General features: G+C 48.5%; 1 protein-coding gene across 1 annotated transcript in view; it reads left to right on the top strand.

Annotated features, from left to right (window-relative positions):
• The first annotated feature begins 161 nt into the window (after positions 1–161).
• Positions 162–25,666, top strand: part of C3AR1 (complement C3a receptor 1) — a 65,232-nt gene continuing 39,727 nt past the window's right edge. The window contains exon 1 of the mRNA XM_088456056.1: positions 162–232. The gene's annotated coding sequence lies outside the window, so the exon portion shown is untranslated. The remainder of the gene's footprint in view (positions 233–25,666) is intronic.

Here is a 25,666-nt window from a genome sequence, read left to right as displayed (position 1 = left end):
CGTTCAGCTTCAGTCACACGGCCAGGTGTATGTGCAGTACCCGGTAGCCACCTGTAGGTGGTGCTATACTATATATGTGGGGATTCACACACTCACACTCTCTCTAATCATTATATAGAATTACCCAAAGCAGAAGTGGCCAGCAGCTGTGTAACCACAAGCCTCAGCATGCCCTCTCAGTCAGAAAGCCACAGATTGGGATCATCATGAAAAAGAAAAGGGGAAAGATCAGGTCAGCGCTGTCACTTCAAATGGGGGGTGTCAGCCTCCTAACAAAGGAAAGGGAATAAAACAGGAATGAACAGCGCTCTATACCCACAGATTGTATAATATGAAAATAAATCTATGATAAAATGTAATAATAAATCATATTGTATTCAAAGAATCTGTTAAAACTGGTACTTTACGGACTCATTGCAGAGAGAACCCAATGAATGTTTTAAATGGTACTTGTGTACTTTATGTACACAAGTACCGAAAGTTGTCCCCACCTAAAGAAGAAAGTTGTCCCCTTGCGGGCTCACTGCGCTCACCACTCTTCGGGCTCGCTACGCTCACCACAAGGTTGTATTCCCCATCTGTGCCCACTTGGATGGTAGCGAATGACGTTGGATACTGGGAATGAGGCTGGACACTGGGTGATGACGTCAGGGTCCTCTCCGTGGAGGGGATTTAGACATTACCATGATTGATAATAATGAGTGAGGACCCTGATGTCATCAGCCAGTGTCCGGCGTCATTCCCTGCTATCCAAGTGGGCACAAAGGGGGAATATAACCTTGTGGCGAGCAACCGAGCCTGAAGCGTGGCGAGCGGACAACTTTCTTATTTAGGTGAGGACAACTTTCTGTACTTGTGTACGTAAAGTACACAGGTACCATTTGAAACATTCATTGGGTTCTATGCAATGAGTCCGTAAAGTACACAAGTACCTTAAAACTTTCTAACATGTATAGGAATTCTGGCACACAGAAACATAGATTTATTTTCATATTATACAATCTTTGGGTATACAGCGCTGTTCATTCCTATTTTATTCCAGATTGGGATCATCTCTGACTGCTGATCTTACATCATTTGCAGTCATACTTGCCAACACTCCCTGATTATCAGGGAGACTCCCAGTAGCTATCTCCCTGACTCCCTGAAGTCTAGCAATCTCCTTTATTACACCTTACCCCCATACTTGCCTATTTTTGAAAAAGCATTACAAGGAGATTGTGAAGCAGCACCTATGAGCACAGCGGTGAAGTGGGCGTGTACTGCTACATCTGAGAGGCGTGTCATACATGTGATGGGCGTGTACTGCTACATCTGAGAGGCGTGTCATACATGTGATGGGCGTGTACTGCTACATCTGAGAGGCGTGTCATATAACTGACTTACATCCAAATGTAAATGAGCCCCAAAGCAGTTCAGGGTCTATTTATGAAACCTTGGAGGGAGATAATGAACCAACCAATCAGCTCCCAACTATTATTTTTCAAACACATCCTGCAAAATGACAGGAGAATTAGTTGGTTCTTTATCTCTCTCCAAGCTTTCATGAATAGACCCCTTATGGTGCATACACACGGTCAGATTTCTTATCAGATATGAACGATAATGATTGCTTCTGTTGCACAATAAGGCTCATTTAAAAACCACAAAGCAAGTGCAGACCCCCACTGCTTATTTACATGTCACTACTTCAAAGCCTTCCAGTTCTCATCCTAACCTGCTGCGTACATGCTTCTTCCTGACTGTCTGCCCTATCTGTGTCACCCCTGTCTGTCTCCCCCCTCCTATAGAATGTAAGCTCTCACGAGCAGGGCCCTCTTCCCTTATGTGCTTTTCCTTCCCTCACTCATACGATCATCTACTCAAAACTCTCCACAAGGGCACTTAACACTTGGTAGCTGACGCCCTACTGCTTTTTTGAGTGTTATGATCGCTGCAGCAATGTTTATAAGCCATGTTCTTATTCTGTATTGTCTTGTACTGTAAGTCGCTGTTTTACGAGTTTGCTCATTTGTTAATGTACTTTGTGAGGCGCTGCGGAACCCTTGTGGCGCCATATAAAGAAAGGATAATATTAATTATAATAATGTCCACCCTGTGAATTTCAAGGTGCGCTTTCACTTCCCAGTTCTTGGGACTGCCCCAGGAAAATCAGCCTGCGCAGGGCTTTGTGGGTTTACGTATCCACGTAAAATGCACATGGTGGGGAGCGAAATATAACTTCAAAGTCCAACATACTAACACTTCAGGTCCAGGCCTATTCATAAGTCACTCACTACCCAGTAATGTACAGTACAGAAGACTCCCGGATTATTGGGAGACCTCCCAGACTCCCAGGAGAGCAGGCTAAGCCCCCAGGAAGGGTACTCACGGCTTTTTTCAAGCTGAACTGCAGAGTTAACTATCTAAGTGGCACTGCACTGTGTGACTCAGTTAGCTGTGGCAGTTCCTGTATCTGAGGTCCTGGTGTAGATAACCTGTGCATCAGCGTACTTATCACGTGACCCTGCCCGCACGCGCTACTGGCACAATACTCATTACAGACCTCAGAAGAGGGTATTTTATGCATCCAGTACCAATAAACTATTTAAACCAAGTTCAGACAGGTTTATGGCTTCTGTAGAGAATATTAACGCCGCACTTGCACAACTCCGACACAAGGGCCTTCATTTATCAACGATGGTAAACACCAGCGCAATTTTTTGTTTAGTATCACTATGATACAAACGAAAAATGTACTGGTATTACTATTTATCAATACTTATCCCTCCGGCGAGGTCCCGCGCAGTCCTACTCCTCTGCGAGGTCCTCCGCTGGGCTGCTCGCTGCCATCGACAGTGCTCCTGTGTTATGCGCATGTGCAATGGTCTGTCTGCGCTTCTGCATGACACGGGGACCTGGCAGTGCCTGGAAAGGAGCGCCAGGTATCCATTGCCGGCAATGGGGAGCGCATTTCTCTCGCCATCTAAAAGATGGCGTGAGCGATGCTGCGACAGACAGTAATAAGCTTAGATTACCGCTGTTTGTTAAATCCAGAAAGGTTGGTATAACTCCTTTAGCGAGCGCTAAAGTGGGTAGGCTTCGTTGTTAAATGGGGACGAACGTTTCCAAAATTGTCAGTACTGACCCCTAAAATACATTTGATGTTAACGCAGTCACAATGTACAAAGGAGAACCTAGTAACCGATGTGTACATTCAGCTTCTCTGTTTCTTTCTATTTTTATATTTTCTACCCACCCAAAAAAGTTTTATATGTTGTAACAATTTTGCTGCTTCCTCTTTTTTTTTTATTGAAACAATGAAACATTGTTCAACAGAAGTTCACAATCACTAAAATATCTTCAAAGCATTCCAAAGAAATATTGTCAAGACATATCGATAGTTCTTGAATACAATGCATTGCATAGTCTTACAATAAACCATACAATAAAACACTATCAGTGAATTGTGAGATAAATACATACAACCATAACATATATATATAACAATAAAATAATAATAATAATTAAGGTCGCAATTCCATAAAATAAAATAGAGTATCGACATGGAACCCCAGGTGAAAAACCCCTTCATTACCCCTTTAATTAATCCAATATGACCGGCTGGTCCTGCGCAGCAAGTCTAGATAAATACCACGTCGAATTTTTAAGACTATGGTGGACTTGTAGTCTAACTGTTAATGGTAGGGTGTTTACATAAGACTCCCAAGTTATAAATGATCTTTCCGCTCTCATATACCTAAACAAGAAGCATTTCTATCCAATCCATCCTGAATAAGAAATTAAGTTTAGTGAGAAACAAAGGTATTTTTTTGGGGGGGGGGGGGGGGGCAGTCTGCAGCAATCCATCCTTGCAAAATAGTCTTCCTCCCTGCAGCAATAAGCGCTAGCAAGAGTTTCCTCCCTGCTTTTGTAATTCTTGTTTCTGGATCTATGGGTCTCATTCAGACACGCTCGCAAGCGGGTCGATGGTACCCAAATGCGCATGCGCACGACGGAGGGAGCTCCGTCGCGCGCATGTGCGAGACCCGGCGAGCGACGGGGTAGCCATCGCTCGGGGTCTCGCACCAAAGGGGGCGTGCTGTCGTTGATGAGGGACAGCACGCCCCCTTTGGTGGGCGTGCCGGGGGGGTGGCTGCCAGACGGAGGCATTCCCATGGGAACGCCTACCGTCTGGGTTCGGCCCCACTGACATCACTAGTGATGTCAGTGGGAGTGATTTTGGCTCTGATAGAGCCAAAATCACTCCAGGGCTTGCGGCAGCGAGACCCTACCGCAGGGTCTCGTCGCAAGCCCGATGGTCGCGATGGTCTTGACCATCGCGACCATCATCATGGACGCACGCATAAGCTGTGGGTGGTAACCCACAGCTATGCGAGCGTCCAAGAGGCCGCTCCAAGTTTAGGTAGGAGGGCCCTGATTCAGAGCGAGCGCTCTGGTCAGAGCGTCCGGCTCTGAATCAGGCCCTATGATCCCTGGTATTGCCCATTCCGGAGTGAATGGTACATAGTTAATCAGGTTCGCCTCAGCATATCGTCGGACAAGATGCCAGAAATATTGAGCAATTGGGCATGCCCATAAACAATGGTGATTATCAGCTGCTTCTCTGTGGCATTTTGGGAAGGTGGTAGTTGCCGAAGTTCCTATACGGAAACGTCGGATCGGAGATAGATAAGTGTTATGGTAAATATTTAGAAAGAGCTCTGTGTACATACTTGCCGTTAAAGTGTTCCTAGAGAACCAAAGAGCCTTGTCAAGTTGTTCCATACTCAGAGTAGGGAAATGTATTAGCCATCCCGCCATAGCCCCTGAAATCATAGTGTGATCTATAAGCTCCCTTAAAAAAGTGTAGTGTATCGATATGGCTTTAAGAGTAGGTACTTGCCTGCTCAGTAGCTGATCCAAACTATTCTCCCAATCCTTATCTGAGAAATGACTCAACAAATGTAATACATAGAAACATACTTGTAGAAAAGCCAAAGGGTATGGGCTTACCACTGCATATATTTTGTTGAAATTTCAGAATATGAAAGGATACGTTTATCATCTCGGGAAACCAAAGATTCAATATTACCTATACCCGCCACCCTCCACAAAGTAAAAGGGTGAGCAGCCATGCCGTCCAAGAAATTAGGGTTCCTGTCAAAGGTAGATATAGGGTATGGAACGCAGTTAATCCTGCTTTATGCCTTAAAATATGCCATATTTTCCTGGTTGTCCAAAGAAGTGGGTTTGAGCTTTGTGATTCAGGAATTTCCTGGAGAAAACAAATTAAGCCAATATTATCTAAAAATTCTTGGTCCAATACCGTATCAGTATAAATGGAGTTTTATGGAGCCAGTCCCTTAAGTGTCTCAAGAGCATCGCATGATTATTATACGTTTCAATATTTGGGAAATTTATACCATAATTTTCTCTGGGCAATTCGGGATCTGCCTCCTTTTCAAATAAATTTTCGAAACAGAGCATTAATCTGTTGTACGTCTTTTTTGGTTAAGATCAATGGAAGAGATTGGAGTGGGTAGAGCACACATGGTATGGCAACCATTTTTAATAAATTAGGCCTCCCCAAAAAAGAGAGTGGTAACCTTTCCCATTCTTTAATATTTCTATTCAATATTTGTATAGCTCGGTTTATATTAAGACCGCATGGCGTCGAGGTAAGACTATTCCTAAATATGGAATATGGGACGTAGCCCATTGAAAAGAAAATCTGCTTGCCCAGTGGGGACGTGTGTGTCTATAATGTAAGAACATTGCTGTGGACTTGTCCATGTTTATACTAAAGCCCGAGACGGAGCCACAGAGACCAATTTTGTCAAGAATTTGGGAAAGGGAATGCTCAGGGTCATGAATATATAAAAGAATGTCATCAGCAAAAGCTGATATTTTAATTTCCTTACGGCCAATCTTGATACCCTTGAAAGTTGCCCAATTTTGAAGAGTTCTCAACAAAGGGTCTAATGCCAAGTTAAACAAAAGAGGAGATTTCCTCTTTTTTTTAAAATCATCCTCGTTTGTGCTAGAAGCAGCACATTCTGCGCATTTAGTGGCTCCCTATGGCCCCCATTTATTAACGATCGCAACTGCAGTGCGATCTGGCTATGACATTTTACCGCCCATGATCGCATTGCACCACGCGATCCTATCGCCGTAATTTATCATCCGGCACACGCCTTCACAGGGTCTTCGAAAAGGAGCCCGTCCCTGCGATGTGCCCGGAGAGCTGCCGGGGCTGCTGCGCAGTCCCGCCGACTGCACATGCACAGCCGCCATTGCCGGGGGTGTTCCAGAAGAACCCTCCGGCGGCTAATTATGCGGGGTGTAGCACGTAGGCTACAGCGGCTAATGCCATCTTCAGATGGCGTTAGCTGCGTGGGCCCATATCAGGAATGCATGGCATTCTGGATGTTGGTAAAATTGACAGCATCGCAACCCCCATAGATACATATATGGGATGCAGCTACCAGCGGTAATGGCGGGATCACAGCAGGTATGGGAGATACCTGCTGCAGTCCCTCCTTAATACATTCGGGGGATACTAAATATTTGCGTTTAACCCCCGAAAATGGATGTTTTGAGGGGACATAGACTGAATATAGAATGATAAATGGGCCCCTTTATATGTTCTAAAATACTTTTGGTAACACCATTTACAGGTAACGCAGTGTGGGATCCTAATACATGATTTGGGGAGATTTAGGAGATATTGTAACCAGAAGGTTCCACTGCAAATCTTATCGGACTACAAGGTGCGGAAATATTAAGGGCCTGATTCAGAGGTGGCCGCAGATGAGATAACGGCTGCGTCTTTCGGCGGTTGCCTGTCTGCGACTTTATGCAAGTGCCGCTACAAAGCCCTTCCCTGGTGTCCAGCCGTGCGTATGAATGTGCGAGGTCTGAGACGCCTTCTGTCGGCATCCATACACGCTGTAATACCGCCTGCTGCGCCTTTAGACGCCGCCAACGGTCGCATCATTGAAACTTGCACCAGCCCATTGACAAGTGCAGATTTACCAGCTGAGTTTGGCCTCCAAAGTGAACGATTGATAAGTCTGTGTAGGCAAACACTTCAGCCAGGGGTGGTTTAAGAGAGGAGGGGGCCCTTGTGCAGCCTCCATTCTGGCCCCCTCCTCTCCGGCAGAGCTGTAGACTCTGACTTTGCGCCAAAGTCTGCTTCGCTTACGCAGGTCTCCGGGAACATGGCGACATGATGGGGGCTAATGTGTTTGTTTTTTTTCCTGTCTAAGGCCAATGTATTTGTCTTTTCCCATTGGGGCTAATGTTCGGGGCGGGCACCCTCCCTCATCCCCGAACCTGCACAATCTGACGATATCAGGTTGGACAGCAGATTCAGGTGATGACAGATGCCGACAATGACCAGCGGTAGCACGCATTGCTGGTCGTTGCCGGCATATTCACTGCACGATTAATGAACGATTGAAGGATAACGTTTGTAGTTATCGGTCAATCGTTCATTTATATCGTGTAGTGGATATGCGCCTTCACTCTAACCCTCAGGCTCTTGGAAGTGGTGACATTATGACACAGGGAAGGGAATGGTCTGACCATATATAATGTAGAGAGAGCATCGTTGGAGGGAAATGTATGTGACAACGTTCTCTATCCAGGAAAAAGCTACAACAAAACTAATCGAACCGCTGATGTTATTTTATTTTTTTTCTGCTCAGAAAGTGACATAAAAGGTCTGAAGCCCACCCTAAAAACAGCATGCTGAGTATTAGCGCATAGGGTGGCTGAGTATTAGCGCATAGGGTGGCTGAGTATTAGCGCATAGGGTGGCTGAGTATTAGAGCATACAGTAGGCTGAGTATTAGAGCATAGGATGGATGAGTATTAGAGCATAGGGTGGCTGATTATTAGAGCATAGGGTGGATGAGTATTAGAGCATAGGGTGGCTGATTATTAGAGCATAGGGTGGATGAGTATTAGAGCATACAGTAGTGTGGCTGAGTATTAGAGCATAGGGTGGCTGAGTATAAGAGCATAGGGTGGCTGAGTATTAGAGCATAGGGTGGCTGCGTATTAGAGCATACAGTAGTGTGGCTGAGTATTAGAGCATAGGGTGGCTGAGTATTAGAACATACAGTAGTGTGGCTGAGTATTAGAGTATAGGATGACTGAGTATTAGAGCATACAGTAGTGTGGCTGAGTATTATTAGCGCATAGGGTGGCTGAGTATTGGAGCATAGGGTGGTTGAGTATTAGAGCATACAGTAGTGTGGCTGAGTATTACAGCATAGGGTGGCTGAGTATTAGAGCATACAGTAGGGTGGCTGAGTATTAGAGCATAGGGTGGCTGAGTATTAGAGCATACAGTAGTGTGGATGAGTATTAGAGCATAGTGTGGCTGAGTATTAGAGCATAGGGTGGCTGAGTATTAGAGCATACAGTAGGGTGGCTGAGTATTAGAGAATAGGGTGGCTGAGTATTAGAGCTTACAGTAGTGTGGCTGAGTATTAGAGCATACAGTAGTGTGGCTGAGTATTAGAGCATAGGGTGGCTGAGTATTAGAGCTTACAGTAGTGTGGCTGAGTATTAGAGCATACAGTTGGGTGGCTGTGTATTATAGCATAGGGTGGCTGAGTATTAGAGCATACAGTAGTGTGGCTGAGTCTTAGAGCATAGGGTGGCTGAGTATTAGAGCATACAGTAGTGTGGCTGAGTATTAGAGCATAGGGTGGCTGAGTATTAGAGCATACAGTAGTGTGGCTGAGTATTAGAGCATAGGGTGGCTGAGTATTAGAGCATACAGTAGTGTGGCTGAGTATTAGAGCATAGGGTGGCTGAGTATTAGAGCATACAGTAGGGTGGCTGAGTATTAGAGCATAGGGTTGCTGAGTATTAGAGCATACAGTAGGGTGGCTGAGTATTAGAGCATAGGGTGGCTGAGTATTAGAGCATACAGTAGTGTGGCTGAGTATTAAAGCATAGGGTGGCTGAGTATTAGAGCATACAGTAGGGTGGCTGAGTATTAGAGCATAGGGTGGCTGAGTATTAGAGCATACAGTAGGGTGGCTGAGTATTAGAGCATAGGGTGGCTGAGTATTAGAGCATACAGTAGTGTGACTGAGTATTAGAGCATACAGTAGGGTGGCTGAGTATTAGAGCATAGGGTGGCTGATTATTAGAGCATACAGTAGTGTGGCTGAGTATTAAAGCATAGTGTGGCTGAGTATTAGAGCATACAGTAGGGTGGCTGAGTATTAGAGCATAGGGTGGCTGAGTATTAGAGCATAAAGTAGGGTGGCTGAGTATTAGAGCATAGGGTGGCTGAGTATTAGAGCATACAGTAGTGTGGCTGAGTATTAGAGCATAGTGTGGCTGAGTATTAGAGCATACAGTAGGGTAGCTGAGTATTAAAGCATAGGGTGGCTGAGTATTAGAGCATACAGTAGGGTGGCTGAGTATTAGAGCATAGGGTGGCTGGGTATTAGAGCATACAGTAGGGTGGCTGAGTATTAGAGCATAGGGTGGCTGAGTATTAGAGCATACAGTAGTGTGGCTGAGTATTAGAGCATAAGGTGGCTGAGTATTAGAGCATAGGGTGGCTGAGTATTAGAGCATACAGTAGGGTGGCTGAGTATTAGAGCATAGGGTGGCTGAGTATTAGAGCATACAGTAGTGTGGCTGAGTATTAGAGCATAGGGTGGCTGAGTATTAGAGCATAGGGTGGCTGAGTATTAGAGCATACAGTAGTGTGGCTGAGTATTAGAGCATAGGGTGGCTGAGTATTAGAGCATAGGGTGGCTGAGCATTAGAGCATAGGGTGGCTGTGTATTAGAGCATACAGTAGGGTGGCTGAGTATTAGAGCATAGGGTGGCTGAGTATTAGAGCATACAGTAGGTTGGCTGAGTATTAGAGCATAGGGTGGCAGAGTATTAGAGCATACAGTATGGTGGCTGAGTATTAGAGCATAGGGTGGCTGAGTATTAGAGCATACAGTAGTGTGGCTGAGTATTAAAGCATAGGGTGGCTGAGTATTAGAGCATAGGATGGCTGAGTATTAGAGCATAGGGTGGCTGAGCATTAGAGCATAGGGTGGCTGTGTATTAGAGCATACAGTAGTGTGGCTGAGTATTAGAGCATAGGGTGGCTGAGTATTAGAGCATACAGTAGGGTGGCTGAGTATTAGAGCATAGGGTTGCTGAGTATTAGAGCATACAGTAGGGTGGCTGAGTATTAGAGCATAGGGTGGCTGAGTATTAGAGCATACAGTAGTGTGGCTGAGTATTAAAGCATAGGGTGGCTGAGTATTAGAGCATACAGTAGGGTGGCTGAGTATTAGAGCATAGGGTGGCTGAGTATTAGAGCATAGGGTGGCTGGGTATTAGAGCATACAGTAGTGTGGCTGAGTATTAGAGCATACAGTAGGGTGGCTGAGTATTAGAGCATAGGGTGGCTGAGTATTAGAGCATAGGGTGGCTGGGTATTAGAGCATACAGTAGTGTGGCTGAGTATTAGAGCATACAGTAGGGTGGCTGAGTATTAGAGCATACAGTAGTGTGGCTGAGTATTAAAGCATAGGGTGGCTGAGTATTAGAGCATACAGTAGGGTGGCTGAGTATTAGAGCATAGGGTGGCTGAGTATTAAAGCATAGGGTGGCTGAGTATTAGAGCATACAGTAGTGTGGCTGAGTATTAAAGCATAGGGTGGCTGAGTATTAGAGCATACAGTAGGGTGGCTGAGTATTAGAGCAAAGGGTGGCTGAGTATTAGAGCATAGGGTGGCTGGGTATTAGATTAGAGCATACAGTAGTGTGACTGAGTATTAGAGCATACAGTAGGGTGGCTGAGTACTAGAGCAACAATGATAAAATCATAAAACTACCAAATAATTATTTTGCTTAATAAGATTAGAAACTCTGAGAACCAGCATCTTACCTAAAAGAGGATTTTACTTTCTTTTTCTGGTGAACGGATCCTTGGGAAACCACAGTGTGTCAGTGTTGCGAATCTTCCTAACCAAAACCTCTGTGCGGGACTTCCCCAGTGTCCTGTCCCTGACTCAGCAGCTCTATGACTTCCATATAATGTTCCGTTATTAGCTTGTGACCCAATGGGGCTAAGGTAGAGCTAACTGCAAATTGGCCGCAGTTGCAAGCATAGAACCTATGGCCCGATTCAGACCCACTCGCTAGGCTGCATTCGCACGTAGCCTGCCGATGTTTGCAATGTGCGCATGCGTATAAGACGCAGTGCGCGTGCGCGAACTAGTCCATGCGATCGGGAAGCGTTTGCTCACAGCGCATAGCCACCTCGCTAGAATGAGTGACAGGTCGAGACATTTGTGGGTGGTGACGGGATGGTCTGGAAACGGGGGTGTGTTGGTGCGAACGCAGGGGTGCCTGAGCGCCTTAACGCCGTTACAGAGGCGTGCATAATTAAGATGTAGCATCACAATACACGTCACAGGGCTGAATTACACACTGAAGCGCTCGCAGTGCTTGCGGTAGGGTATGGTCAGCCACAAGTGCTGCGTTCACTTCCGATGGTACTCGATGTTACCGATTGTTGCATACACTTCCTGGAGATGACATGGAAAGTGGGCATCTTAAAACAGGCTGGTGGGCGTCTAAATACACACCGCGATTGTACGCTACAACATAGTGGGCGCGCTAATGCCTTGCCGTGCGATCACGGGATTTGCATACTTTAGGTGCGTGCGAACGCATCTAGCGAGCGGGTCTGAATCCAACCCCTAGTGCAAACCTTTGCCCTTAAGCAGAGATGTGCACAGCTCTATGGCTGGAGCGCCCCTGTCCATACGTTTGGTTTGATATCTATCATCATTAATGCGCACACTCGCCTCAGCTCTATCCTTGGCGCAAAAGGTGTGTCTGAAAATAGGCTGATTTATGTTTTTGCCAACTCTGCACAGCCCACAATCCCGTCAGTACACCCTCACTAAGCCCTCTCAGACTGGGGACATTATAAAAGGGGTGTGTCTGTATGTCACGCCCCTGTTGCACGTCATGTTGGGATATTGGGGCGTGTCTTTATTGCCTGTCACGCTGGGAGCACGACCAGTACTGGGAACTGCTGGGTTGCCCCCGGCCTCTTTCTAAAGTGTTTGGATGCTCCGTGTTCTGCTATGCCCTCCCAATCTTTTCCACCAGCGAGACGTTGTTGCTCGTGGGTGGGACGGCGATACAGTGGGCGGGATGCATGATGCATCGCATTCGGGACGCAGTGCATCCCGCCACTTTTCGCATGCATGCTGGTGTTGGTAATGCCGGTATGCCTCGGTAAGAGCGGCCCTTGGCGAATTACGTACTTTCAGATCCAAGTCCCTCTGGAGTCCTTTTGCGCATGCGCAGAAGGACAAATGCGCCGCGGGGGTTGCTGGGAGGGTTCCAATTGGATTCCTCTCACAGCACTCTGCGAAGAGAAGCCCATAGGCTTCTATAGGGTAATGTCGTCTGAAGATGGCGTTCCCCAAGCAACCAAGCTGTGGGTAAATATCAACTCTTTGGGGAGATCTATTCTGTGTTCCTGTATTTTTTGCAGAGCCAGAGTGAGCAGGGGGTCTAGGAGACAGGGAGCAAGGCCTTGATTCCTATCCAGCACCTCCATTCAGATGGCCAGAAAGGATAGCTCCTACCCTATACCCAGCAGCCATGTACGTGAAGGTCAGATAGTCCCTCCTGGGAGGCTTCATTCCCTGTACCAAGATGGCCACCGAGGAGAGCACTGCTTGGCACCATCTTGTCACTGTGTTGAGTGTCGCAGTGGGAGACGGATGTCTCCTACTTTGCTCCGTATAGAGACCCACGATTACACGTGTATGCTAACACTATTCCAGCACCCTCCACCGCTAACTGCTAGAAGCAAACACTCACCGGCTGGTGAGCTGTTTGAAATCCCTCCCTGCTCAAGCTCCGCTCCATCCACCAGTGTGTATAAGAGTGAGGGTCTCATTCAGACCCGCTCGCAAGCGATTGAGCGTTCGCAAGCGGGTCGATGTTTGACTCTGCGCACGTGCAGCGGCCGCACTGCGTGTGCGCAAGCCCCGGAGCGAGAGAGAAATTCTCTCGCTCCGGGGCTCAGTACAAAGGGGGCGGCTATCGATGTTGACCGACAACTCGCCCCGTTTTGTAGGCGTGGCGGGGGGGTGGTTTCACAAACGGAGGCGTTCCCAAGCGAATGCCTGCCGTTTGTGGGCGGCCCCACTGACATCACCAGTGATGTCAGTGGGAGAGCTTCCAGATCTATTAGAGCCGGAAGCTCTCTGGGGTTTGCGGCAGACGAGACCCTACCACAAGGGTCTCGTCGCAAGCCCCGATGGTCATCATCCTGCCCGCTCGTTAAAGCTGTGGGTGGTAACCCACAGCCTAGTGAGTGGCCAGGAGGCCGGATAATTTTTTAGATGCGGCTGCCCCCATTCAGAGCGAGTGCTCGCATTTTGCGAGCGGCTCTGAATGAGGTCCTGAGTACGGCTGTACCTGTTCTGTTTACAATAAACCAACACCACTAGTTATGTAACTGGGCAGTTCATAGTGTGAGTCATCTGCTGGTGTGTGCCTACACTGCAATAACAACACCAGCACACACATCATTTCCAAAACTAAGGACACTTCGAGCAGTACTTTACTCATACCTCCCAACATTTCCAAATGGGAAGGAGGGACAGGGCGTGGTTTCTGGAAAGGGGGTGGAGCCAATGAAAACCGGGACTGTGCCTCGCGGCTTCCCCCGTTTTCGTCACTTTGCGGTAGGGGTGAGCGGGTTCGGATTTCTGAAATCCGAACCCCCCCAAGCCCCCCGATCCGAGGCAGATCTGAGTCAGGCTCGACTTTTCCCGCCTGACTCGGATCTGAAATCGAGGCAAAACGTCATCATCCCGCCTTCCGGGTCTCGCAGGTTTTGGATCCTATATAAGGTACCCGCGTCGGCGCCATTTTCTCACTCGGCTGTGGACAGTGAAGAGGGAGGGTGGGAGTTAGGGCTGGCTGGGCTGTGTAGTGTAGTGTAGTGCAGAGTAGTGTTGTGCTGTGCTGTGCTGCGCTGTGCTGCTGTTGTCCATAGGGGCTGTGTCCACTACTTCAAAGTCCATAGGGGCTGGCTGTGTTGTGCTGTGCTGCTGTTGTTAATAGGGGATGTGTCCACTACTTCAAAGTCCATAGGGGCTGGCTGGACTGTGTTGTGCAGTCAGTTGTCCATAGGGGCTGTGTCCACTCCAAAGTCCTGTGCAGTGTCCCAGTCCTAAAGGGGTGCTGTAGTGTTGTCCAGGGGGTGCTCTGTCCATCAGGGGTACTCCCCCCAAGTGCTAAAAAAATAATATTTTTTCTGTGTTTGTGAATTGTGTGCGCAGTAGCCGCACGTGCATCAACAAAGTAGTGCCAAGCGTGCGCCTGTGTTATAAGTAAAGGGCCGGCTGTCTTGACCGTTAAAGGGTGCTGTAACCCCAAAGTACACTCCAGTCCAAACCCCAAAAAAAACTATTTTCTGTGTTTGTGAATTGTGTGCGCAGTAGCCGCACGTGCATCAACAAAGTAGTGCCAAGCGTGCGCCTGTGTCATAAGTAAAGGGCCGGCTGGCTTGACCGTTAAAGGGTGCTGTAACCCCCAAAGTACACTCCAAACCAAATAACAAAATATTTTCTGTGTTTGTGAATTGTGTGCGCAGTAGCCGCACGTGCATCAACAAAGTAGTGCCAAGCGTGCGCCTGTGTCATAAGTAAAGGGCCGGCTGGCTTGACCATTAAAGGGTGCTGTAACCCCCAAAGTACACTCCAAACCAAATAACAAAATATTTTTTCTGTGTTTGTGAATTGTGTGCGCAGTAGCCGCACGTGCATCAACAAAGTAGTGCCAAGCGTGCGCCTGTGTCATAAGTAAAGGGCCGGCTGGCTTGACCGTTAAAGGGTGCTGAAACCCCCAAAGTACACTCCAGTCCAAACCAAATAAAAAAATATTTTCTGTGTTTGTGAATTGTGTGCGCAGTAGCCGCACGTGCATCAACAAAGTAGTGCCAAGCGTGCGCCTGTGTCAAAAGTAAAGGGCCGGCTGGCTTGACCGTTAAAGGGTGCTGTAACCCCCAAAGTACACTCCAAACCAAATAACAAAATATTTTTTCTGTGTTTGTGAATTGTGTGCGCAGTAGCCGCACGTGCATCAACAAAGTAGTGCCAAGCGTGCGCCTGTGTCATAAGTAAAGGGCCGGCTGGCTTGACCATTAAAGGGTGCTGTAACCCCCAAAGTACACTCCAAACCAAATAAAAAAATATTTTCTGTGTTTGTGAATTGTGTTCGCAGTAGCCGCACGTGCATCAACAAAGTAGTGCCAAGCGTGCGCCTGTGTCATAAGTAAAGGGCCGGCTGGCTTGACCGTTAAAGGGTGCTGTAACCCCCAAAGTACACTCCAGTCCAAACCAAATAAAAAAATATTTTCTGTGTTTGTGAATTGTGTGCGCAGTAGCCGCACGTGCATCAACAAAGTAGTGCCAAGCGTGCGCCTGTGTCATAAGTAAAGGGCTGGCTGGCTTGACCGTTAAAGGGTGCTGTAAACCCCAAAGTACACTCCAGTCCAAACCAAAAAAATATTTTTTCTGTGTTTGTGAATTGTGTGCGCAGTAGCCGCACGTGCATCTACAAAGTAGTGCCAAGCGTGCGCCTGTGTCATAAGTAAAGGGCCGGCTGGCTTGACCGTTAAAGGGTGCTGTAACCCCCAAAGTACACTCCAAACCAAATAACAAAATATTTTCTGTGTTTGTGATTTGTGTGCGCAGTAGTCGCACGTGCATCAACAAAGTAGTGCCAAGCGTGCGCCTGTGTCATAAGTGAAGGGCCGGCTGGCTTGACCGTTAAAGGGTGCTGTAACCCCCAAAGTACACTCCAGTCCAAACCAAAAAAAAAAATATTTTCTGTGTTTGTGAATTGTTTGCGCAGTAGCCGCACGTGCATCAACAAAGTAGTGCCAAGCGTGCGCCTGTGTCATAAGTAAAGGGCCGGCTGGCTTGACCGTTAAAGGGTGCTGTAACCCCCAAAGTACACTCCAAACCAAATAACAAAATATTTTCTGTGTTTGTGAATTGTGTGCGCAGTAGCCACACGTGCATCAACAAAGGAGCAGCGCCAAGCGTGCGCCTGTGTCCCATAAGTAAAGAGCCGGCTGGCTCATTTCTTAAAGGGTGGTGTAACCCACAAAGTGCACTACTCTCCAGCAAAAATAAAAAAATATTTTCTGTGTTTAGCCGCACGTATATATCAAATCGATATAACATAAATGGAGGACCAAACTTTCTCCGATAAAAATAAAATAGAGAAAGATCAAGAACCACTTCCTCCTAGTGCTGAAGCTGCTGCCACTAGTCATGACATAGACGATAACATGCCATCAACGTCGACTGCCAAGGCCGATGCCCAATGTCATAGTAGAGGGCACATACAATCCCAAATGACAAAGTTCAGGAAAATTACCTTGAAAAAAACATTTAAATCATCTGAAGAGAAACGTAAACTTGCCAATATGCCATTTACGACACGGAGTGGCAAGGAACGGCTAAGGTCGATCCCTATGTTCATGACTAGTGGTTCAGCTTCACATGACGATGGAAGCCCTCCTCCCACTAAAAAAATCAAAAGAGTTAAGCTGGCAAAAGCACAGCGAAGCACTGTGCTTTCTAAGAAGATATCACAAATCCCCAAGGAGAGTCCAAGTGTGGTGGTGGTTGCGATGCCTGACCTTCCCAGCACTGGACGGGAAGAGGTGGCTCTTTCCACCATTTGCACGCCCCCTGCAAGTGCTGAAAGGAGCACCCACAGTCCACTTGCTGATATGCAAATTGAAGATGTCACTGTTGAAGTACAACAGGATGAGGATACTGGTGTAGCTGGCGCTGAGGAGGAAGTTGGCGAGGAGGATTCTGATGGTGATGTGGTTTGTTTAAATCAGGCTCCGGGGGAGATAGTTGTTGTCCGTGGGATGAAAAAGCCCATCACGGTCATGCCTGGGCAGAAGACCAAACATTCCACCTCTTTGGTCTGGCAATATTTCTATCCAAATCCGGACAACAACTGTCTTGCCATATGTACCATATGTAAAGGTGGAATAAGTAGGGGTAGGGACGTTAACCACCTAGGAACATCCTCCCTTATACGGCACCTGCAGCGTGTTCATAATAAGTTACTGTCAAGTTCAGAAACTTTGGCTAAGACCATAAGCAGTCCAGGGACACCTAAATCCCGTTGTCCTGTTGTATCCAAGCGCCTGCAAAGCACACCGTCAACTCCCTCCTCGTAAATTTCCTCCTTAGTCAGGATCGGAAGTAGTCCTGCAGGCCATGTCACTGGCATGACTGACTCTCCTATCCGGGATTCCTCCGGAGGATCCTGCATTGCTACGCCTCCTGCTGCCGCTGCTGCTGTTGCTGCTGCTGGGAGTCGTTCATCATCCCAGAGAGGAAGTAGGAACACCACTACTTTTACTAAACAATTGACCCTCCAACAGTCCTTAGCGAGGAGGATGAAGTACGACAGCAGTCATCCTGAAGCAAAACGTATAACTGAGGCCTTGACTGCTATGTTGGTGTTAGACGTGCGTCCGGTATCTGCCATTAGTGCAGTGGGATTTAGACAATTGATGGAGGTAGTGTGTCCCCGGTTCCAAATCCCGTCTAGATTCCACTTCACTAGGCAGGCGATACCGAGACTGTACAGAAACGTCAGAAAAAGTGTCCTCAGTGTCCTGAAAAATGCCGTTGTACCCAATGTCCACTTAACCACGGACATGTGGACAAGTGGAACAGGGCAGACTAAGGACTATATGACTGTGACAGCCCACTGGGTAGATGTATCACCTTACGCAGCAACAGCAGCAGCGTCACCAGTAGCAGCATCTCAGAAACGCCAGCTCGTTCCAAGGCAGGCTACGCTGTGTATCACCGGTTTCAGTAAGAGGCACACCGCCGACAACCTCTTAGAGAAACTGAGGGAAATCATCGCCCAGTGGCTTACCCCACTTAGACTCTCCTGGGGATTTGTGATATCTGACAACGCCACCAATATTGTGCGGGCATTACATCTGGGCAAATTCCAGCACATCCCATGTTTTGCTCACACAATAAACTTGGTGGTGCAGAATTTTCTGAAAAGCGACAGGGGCGTGCAGGAGACGATTTGCGTGGCCCGAAAAATTTCTGCCCACTTTCGCCATTCAGCGACTGCGTGCCGAAGACTGGAGCGCCAGCAAACACTCTTGAACCTGCCCCGCCATCACCTGAAGCAAGAGGTTGTGACGTGGTGGAACTCAACCCTCTATATGCTTCAGAGGATGGAGGAGCAGCAAAAGGCCATACAAGCCTATACATCCACCTGTGACATAGGCAAACGAGGGGGTATGCACCTGACTCAAGCGCAGTGGAGAATGATTTCCGTGTTGTGCAAGGTTCTCCAGCCCTTCGAACTTGCCACAAGTGAAGTCAGTTCAGACACTGCCAGCTTGAGTCAGGTCATTCCCCTCATCAGGCTTTTGCAGAAGCAGCTGGAGAAAGTGAAGGAGGAGCTAAGACGGAGCGATTCCGCTCGGCATGTGGGACTTGTGGATGAAGCCCTTCATTCGCTTTGCCAGGATTCCAGGGTGGTCAATCTGTTGAAATCAGACCACTACATTTTGGCCACCGTGCTCGATCCTAGGTTTAAAGCCTATGTGGTGTCTCTCTTTCCGGCCGACACAAGCCTGCAGAGGTGCAAAGACCTGCTGGTGAACACACTGTCAGCTGAAGCGGAACGTGACACATCAACAGCTCCTTCTTCATTTTCTCCCGCAACTGGGGCTGCCAGGAAAAAACTTAGCTATCCTAAGCAACCCGCTGGCGGTGATGCAGGGCAGGCAGGACCAAGTTTGGACATCTGGTCCGGACTGAAGGACCTGGCAACAATTTCTGACATGTCTACTGTCACTGCATATGATACTGTCACCATTGACAGAATGGTGGAGGATTACATCGGTGACAGCATCCAAGTAGGCATGTCAGACAGTCCATACCTGTACTGGCAGGAAAAAGAGGCAATTTGGAGGCCCCTGTACAAACTGGCTCTATTTTACCTGAGTTGCCCCCCCTCCAGTGTGTACTCCGAAAGAGTGTTTAGTGCAGCCGGGAACCTTGTCAGCGAAAGGCGTAGGAGGTTGCTTCCACAGAATGTGGAGAAGATGATGTCCATCAAAATGAATTATCAGCTCTTCCAGGGAGACCAGCCTCCAGAACGTACAGAGGGACCTGTGGTGGTGGATTCCAGTGGGGACGAGTTAATACTCTGTGAGGATGAGGATGTACACAACACTGAAGAGGGTGAGGAATCGGTGGATGAGGAGGATGAGGATGACATCTTGCCTCCGTAGAGCCAGTTTGTGCAGGGCCAGATTAATTGCCAGCTTGTTTTGTGGGGGCCCAAATGAACCAATCATTTCAGCCACAGTTGTGTGGCAGACCCTGGCGCTGAAATGATTGGTTTGTTAAAGTGTGCATGTCCTGTTTATACAACATAAGGGTGGGTGGGAGGGCCCAAGGACAATTCTATCTTGCACCTCTTTTTTTTCTTTGCATTATGTACAGTTTGGGGCCTAGTTTTTCAAACTGCCATCCTGTCTGCCACTGCAGTATCACGCCTAGATGGGTCACGTGTTTGTGCCGCCCACTCGTGTTGCTTAGCATAGTCATCCAGCTACCTCGGTGCAACCTTTTGGACATAAAAACACTATTGTGATGTGTGAGGTGTTCAGAATAGACTGGAAATGAGTGGAAATTAAGGTTATTGAGGTTAATAATAGCATAGGAGCAGAAAAACCTACAAATTCTGTGATTTTAGCTGTTTTTATGCTTTTTTTCAAAAAAATACAGATCCAAAACACAAAACCCAGAACCCAAAACACGGAAGGGTGGTTTTGGCAAAACCAATCCAGATCCAAAACACGAAGAAAGATCCAGATCCAAAACCAAAACACAAAACACGAAAAGTGGCCGGTGCACACCCCTACTTTGCGGGCGTGCCCAGCACTCTCTGAGATGCTGGGCAGCCCCCAGGCTCTTCGTACAGAGGAGAACAGATGCCGTCTCCTCCTGCACACCTCCTGAACAGATGCTGTTCTCCTCCTGCACACCCACTGCTCTGCTATGCAGAGCAGCGGTTTCTGCTCTCCCCAACTTCCCCCCCACCGCGGGACACTGTGGCCCGCGGGTGGGACAGCGGGTCAGGTGGGAGGTATGCTTCTGTTCTTGATCTTGGCGGCAAAATCGCCCTGCTCCGACACTTATCGCAAGGTCCGTATAAGATTTTTTGTACTCTATACAGGGCTTTAAGAAAAAATTGCCCAGCAGAAAGCCCCTGCTGGTGCTGGAACCCTGTAAATGAGTTGACGTAATGCTGAGGTACCATTGATGCTTAGGGCCAAATTCAATTAGCCTTGAAGGGCTAATTACCCACAATGCACTGCTAATCAATTACAGAGCATGGAGGACACTTATGGGGAATTTCTGTTCACCTCCTCCAGAGGCTTGAACAGAAATCTGTGTTAAATAGGGCTTCTACGTTAAGTTAACCCATAGCTCAGTATATAGTTATCTTGGAATCTATGATAGTTGCAGATTTACCACGCGAGGAAAAGGGCTTTTAATTGAATAAATTGAATTCATTGAATAGCCTCGGGTGTAAAGTCAGGGGCTATCACCCTTTTTCCTGTACGATAAATTAACGAGGCTAATTCGTGGGAGTGTCATGGGTGTGTCCAGGGAGTGTCATGGGTGTGTCTAGGGAGTGTCATGGGTGTGTCGTGGGAGTGTCGTGGGTGTGTAGTTACACTTCCCAGCTATCCCGAGGGCAATGAAGGGCAGCCTGTTTCTGACACATCTCTTGCACTCAACACAGGTCAGGTGCAAATATTGATAATTATGAAACCATCCGGCGGTGCAGCCAGGGGCGTAGAGAGCCATTACATGCTGGGGAGAAGGGGGCATGGCCTAAACACTGGAGGCGTGGCCACAACCCCTTAGGATAAACTTTGAAAGAAAAAATGTATTTTGCTGCGCCACTTCGCGCTGGGGAGGTGGGCACTGTGAGCCCCTCAGTCAGGCGCAAAGCCAGGGGGGCACAATCAATGTGATCGCTCCCCCCCACAGGCATAGGAGACTGCTGGGTGCGGCTACTCGCTAGAAACCATTAGTATGAGGTAGTAAATCTGGCTTCAGCGGCGCTACATAAATACAGCCACTTTGCGTGTAATTCAGAATCAGGCCCCCAGTGTGTTTACATCTGGACCCCTGAGCAGAGTACACACCCTCATACATGGTGCATTAAGATTTCAGCACTGAACAAGAGACATTGGAATTTAACATTGGAAACTGGGCTCACAGGCATGAGACATTTCACTGCCAAAAATAATACTGCCAATAATGCATATATATTGCCAATTTTTGCCTGAATTGTCATCTATTGTAGACCCTGGCCTGGAGGTGGAAATTGTCAGGATTCGGCCTGGGATCGGCCGTTACTCACCGCGGCGCCGGCTTCCCCTGATCAACCATGCGGTCAGACGCCAGGTGCGGCGGTGGGTGGCGCGCTGGGTATTCTCCCTGGGGCTCTGTGGGAACTTCCACGCGATTCTCCATTGTGGAGTTCCCGCGGCTGCAGTCATGTTCTCATTCTCACCTGACCAGACTTTCCTCCAATGGAAGGAAGCCTTACTGTCACTCAGCTGACTCTGGGCATGATTCAGAGCCGGACGCTCTGACCAGAGCGCTCGCTCTGAATCAGGGCCCTCCTACCTATTCTTGGAGCGGCCTCTTTGACGCACGCATAGCTGTGGGTTACCACCCACAGCTTATGCGAGCGTCCATGATGATCGCGATGGTCAAGACCATCGCGACCATCGGGCTTGCGACGAGACCCTGCAGTAGGGTCTCGCTGCCGCAAGCCCTGGAGTGATTTTGGCTCTATCAGTGCCGAAATCACTCCCACTGACATCACTAGTGATGTCAGTGGGGCCGGACCCAGACGGTAGGCGTTCCCATGGGAATGCCTCCATCTGGCAGCCACGCCCCCGGCACGCCCACCAAAGGCGGCGTGCTATCACTCACCATCGACAGCACGCCCCCTTTGGTGCGAGACCCCGAGCGACAGATTCCCCATCGCTCGCCAGGTCTCGCGCATGCGCACGACGGAGCTCCCTCCGTCGTGCGCATGCGCACTTGGACACCATCGACCTGCTTGCGAGCGCACAGCGCTCGCGAGCGGGTCAGAATCAGGCCCTCTGGCCCTGATTCAGAGCTGCTCGCAGCCGCTGGCCGCTCACAGGGATTGTGGGCATTTTTTTTTTATTCTCCGGGCGCTCGCAAAGCTCTGGGAGACCATCCACAGCTTGTGTGAGCGGCCAGGAGACCATCGCGATAATCGCGACCAGCGGCCTTGCGACTAGACCCTACGGTAGGGTCTAGGCTGCTGACAAGGCCGAGTGGACTCCAGCACTAATAGAGCAGGAAGTCCACTACTGACATCACTAGTGATGTCAGTAAGACCTCCCTACAAACGCCAGGCGTTCCTAAGGGAACGCCTGCGTTTCTCCAGCCCCCGCCCCCCTACCCGCCCACAAAACGGGGCGAGCTGTCACTCACCATTGACAGCCGCCCCGTCTTGGTGCGAGCCTCGTAGCGACTGAACTTAAGTTGCTCGGCGGGGCTCGCGCACGCCGGACGCTGCGCATGCGCAGTGCATAAACATCGGGCCGCTTGCGAGTGGCTCTGAATCAAAGCCTCTTTCCTCCAATGATCAGCTACCTTAGGGTATAAAGCAGGACTCCGGGAACAGGAAGTCACCTGAACAACTTCTCTACTTCCAGTTGCGGCTTGTACCGGATCACTGTCCCAGGCTCCATGCTGTGTATATCTCCAGTGCTCTCACATCGATCTCAGCTAATATTCTCCAGTGTGATTTCATCAGTCTCAGCTGATATTCTCTAGAGATACTTAACATCGGTCTCTACTGATATTCTCCAGTGACATTCAACATCGGTCCCTACCGATACTCTCAAGTGATATTCCACATCGGTCTTTACCGATATTTTCATCGGTCTACAGTGATATCCACGATATTGGATCTTCATTCTAGCTACTTAGTTGCCATCCATCTTCCTCTGTCCTTTGCTAGTTTCCGAGTTCCTGACCAGGGTGCTGTGACCTGCTCGTTGGGCGATGCGAAAACCATATCCCATTAGGGGGGGTCACTGGTGAAGACCACCAGCGAGTTAGATTCCACGCCTCTGGTCAGGTCTCGCCAACACCCAGAACTAGCCGATGAGGAGGTCCTATATCCTTCCTCCTTGTCTGCTGCTGCCTCCTCACCTAGTTACCCCGACTCCCAGTCCTCCGGCTGAAGATCTCAAGGGCCAGGTCGTGATAGAAATGCTTTGATCTGCACAGTTTCCAAATGTAGGATAACATGACATATTTTGTTAATCTCTTTGCTTCTCTCAGCATAAATGTCTTCCCATTTCTCATGCATGATGCCCCGTCATAATAAGAAAAGTCACGTCTGTACTTCCTCTATATCATTGGCCTGCAGTCTACAGTATGGGACACACAGCTGGCAGCCGTGTCTGCCCTTCTTTCCTATAGCACACCAAGCCAGTGAGCCACTCGGGAGAGATCACCAGCTGAGAAATACTTCACTTCATTTCAGGCTGCAGCCGGCTTGTGAGCAGATATGTAGGGGGTATATTTACTAAAGTGAGAGTTTTTAGAAGTGAGTTTTAAAAGAGACTTTGCCCATAGCAACCAATCAGATTCTACTTAACATTTAGCTAGCACATTCTAGAAGATAATAGCTAGAATCTGATTGGTTGCTATGGGCAACATCTCTTCTACAACCTCTCACTTCTAAAAACTCTCACTTTAGTAAATGTACCCCGTGTAGTGAGAAAGATTGCAACATAGTATACAATGGAGCCCATTTATCAATAAATATTTGCAGCTTATTCCACAAAAACACCTGTTTTCGAGGGGTAACCGCAAATATTTAGTATTCCCTGAATGTCTGACAAAGGTGCTGCAGTAGATATCACTGACACCAACTGCGATCCCTCCATTCCCGCTGGCAGCCGCCTCCCCCATAGGTTTCTATGAGGGATGCAATGCTGCCATATTTACCAACTTCCGGAATGCGATGCATAGCCCGCTATAGCCTAGGGGCTATACATCACATAACAGTAGGAGTCACGTGTGGTTAGTAGGAGTCATGTGTGGTTAGTAGGAGTCATGTGTGGTTAGTAGGAGTCATGCGTGGTTAGTAGGAGTCATGCGTGGTCAGTAGGAGTCATGTGTGGTTAGTAGGAGTCATGTGTGGTTAGTAGGAGTCATGCGTGGTCAGTAGGAGTCATGCGTGGTTAGTAGGAGTCATGCGTGGTCAGCAGGAGTGTGATCAGTAGGAGTCATGCGTGGTCAGTAGGAGTGTGATCAGTAGGAGTCATGCGTGGTCAGTAGGAGTCATGCGTGGTCAGTAGGAGTCATGCGTGGTCAGTAGGAGTCATGCGTGGTCAGTAGGAGTGTGATCAGTAGGAGTCATGCGTGGTCAGTAGGAGCTGACGCGGTCACTTCACTCCCAGCACATTGCAGGGACGTGCTCCTTTCACCCTACGGGTGCTTTTGTTACATCCGGGCAGTGTGATCGCATCCTGCAATGCGATCATAGACGCTAATATCACGCCCAGATCGCATTGTAAATGGAATCATTAATAAATGGTCCCCAGATCATGGGGATGGCGTGTTCTATGCATGTTCATATCAGGCACGTGTGTTCACAGTGCGCCAAATATAGTCATTAATTGACATTGATAAATATAGGAAAGGACATTTATTACTGCGTTGCATACTATGGGCTGGATGCAGGGTAGATGTTCCCAGTTTATGTGCACAGACCTAAGGGCCTCATTCTCATTCCCCTCGTGCATCATAAAGTGGGGGACGGGCAGCGATGACGAAATCGTCCCGACACGCCCCGGCACTGCCGAATTCAGCCGACCACACACCACCCACTGCACTGACCTGCAGCCGCCTCCTAGAATGTCGGTAAGTATGGTAGTTATTTTCCACTAGCCCCCCCTCATAGAAGGCTTCACATGTGTCCCCACCTCCAACTCTCCTCCTCCCCCTGTTTGCAAAGTAAAAGAGTAACACAGAACCTTCCCATGTGTTACTCTGCCCTTATCCCTCCCCTTGTGTGCCTCTGTCCCCTTCCTATAGTGTTCCTCTGTGCCCCCTACCAAACTGTGCCACTGATCCACCTCCCCATGCCTGCCTCTGACCCCCTACTAAACTGTGCCTCTGATCCCCCTTCCCATGTGTAACTCTGACCCCCTACCCAGTTGTGCCTCTGATCCCCCTATACCCATGTGTGCCTCTGATCCCCTCATCCCATGTGTGCCTCTGACACCACCCTTCCCATGTGTGCCTCTGATCCCCCTATACCCATGTGTGCCTCTGATCCCCCTATACCCATGTGTGTCTCTGATCCCCCTATACCCATGTGTGCCTCTGATCCCCCTATACCCATGTGTGCCTCTGATCCCCCTATACCCATGTGTGCCTCTGATCCCCCTATACCCATGTGTGCCTCTGATCCCCTCATCCCATGTGTGCCTCTGACACCATCCTTCCCA

The sequence above is a fragment of the Taudactylus pleione genome, unplaced genomic scaffold (genome assembly GCF_031769625.1).
Source record: "Taudactylus pleione unplaced genomic scaffold, aTauple2 ptg000685l, whole genome shotgun sequence".
Lineage (NCBI taxonomy): Eukaryota > Metazoa > Chordata > Amphibia > Anura > Myobatrachidae > Taudactylus > Taudactylus pleione.
The sequence above is the reverse complement of the archived record's forward strand: the minus strand, read 5'-3'. Positions and strand labels throughout refer to the sequence as shown.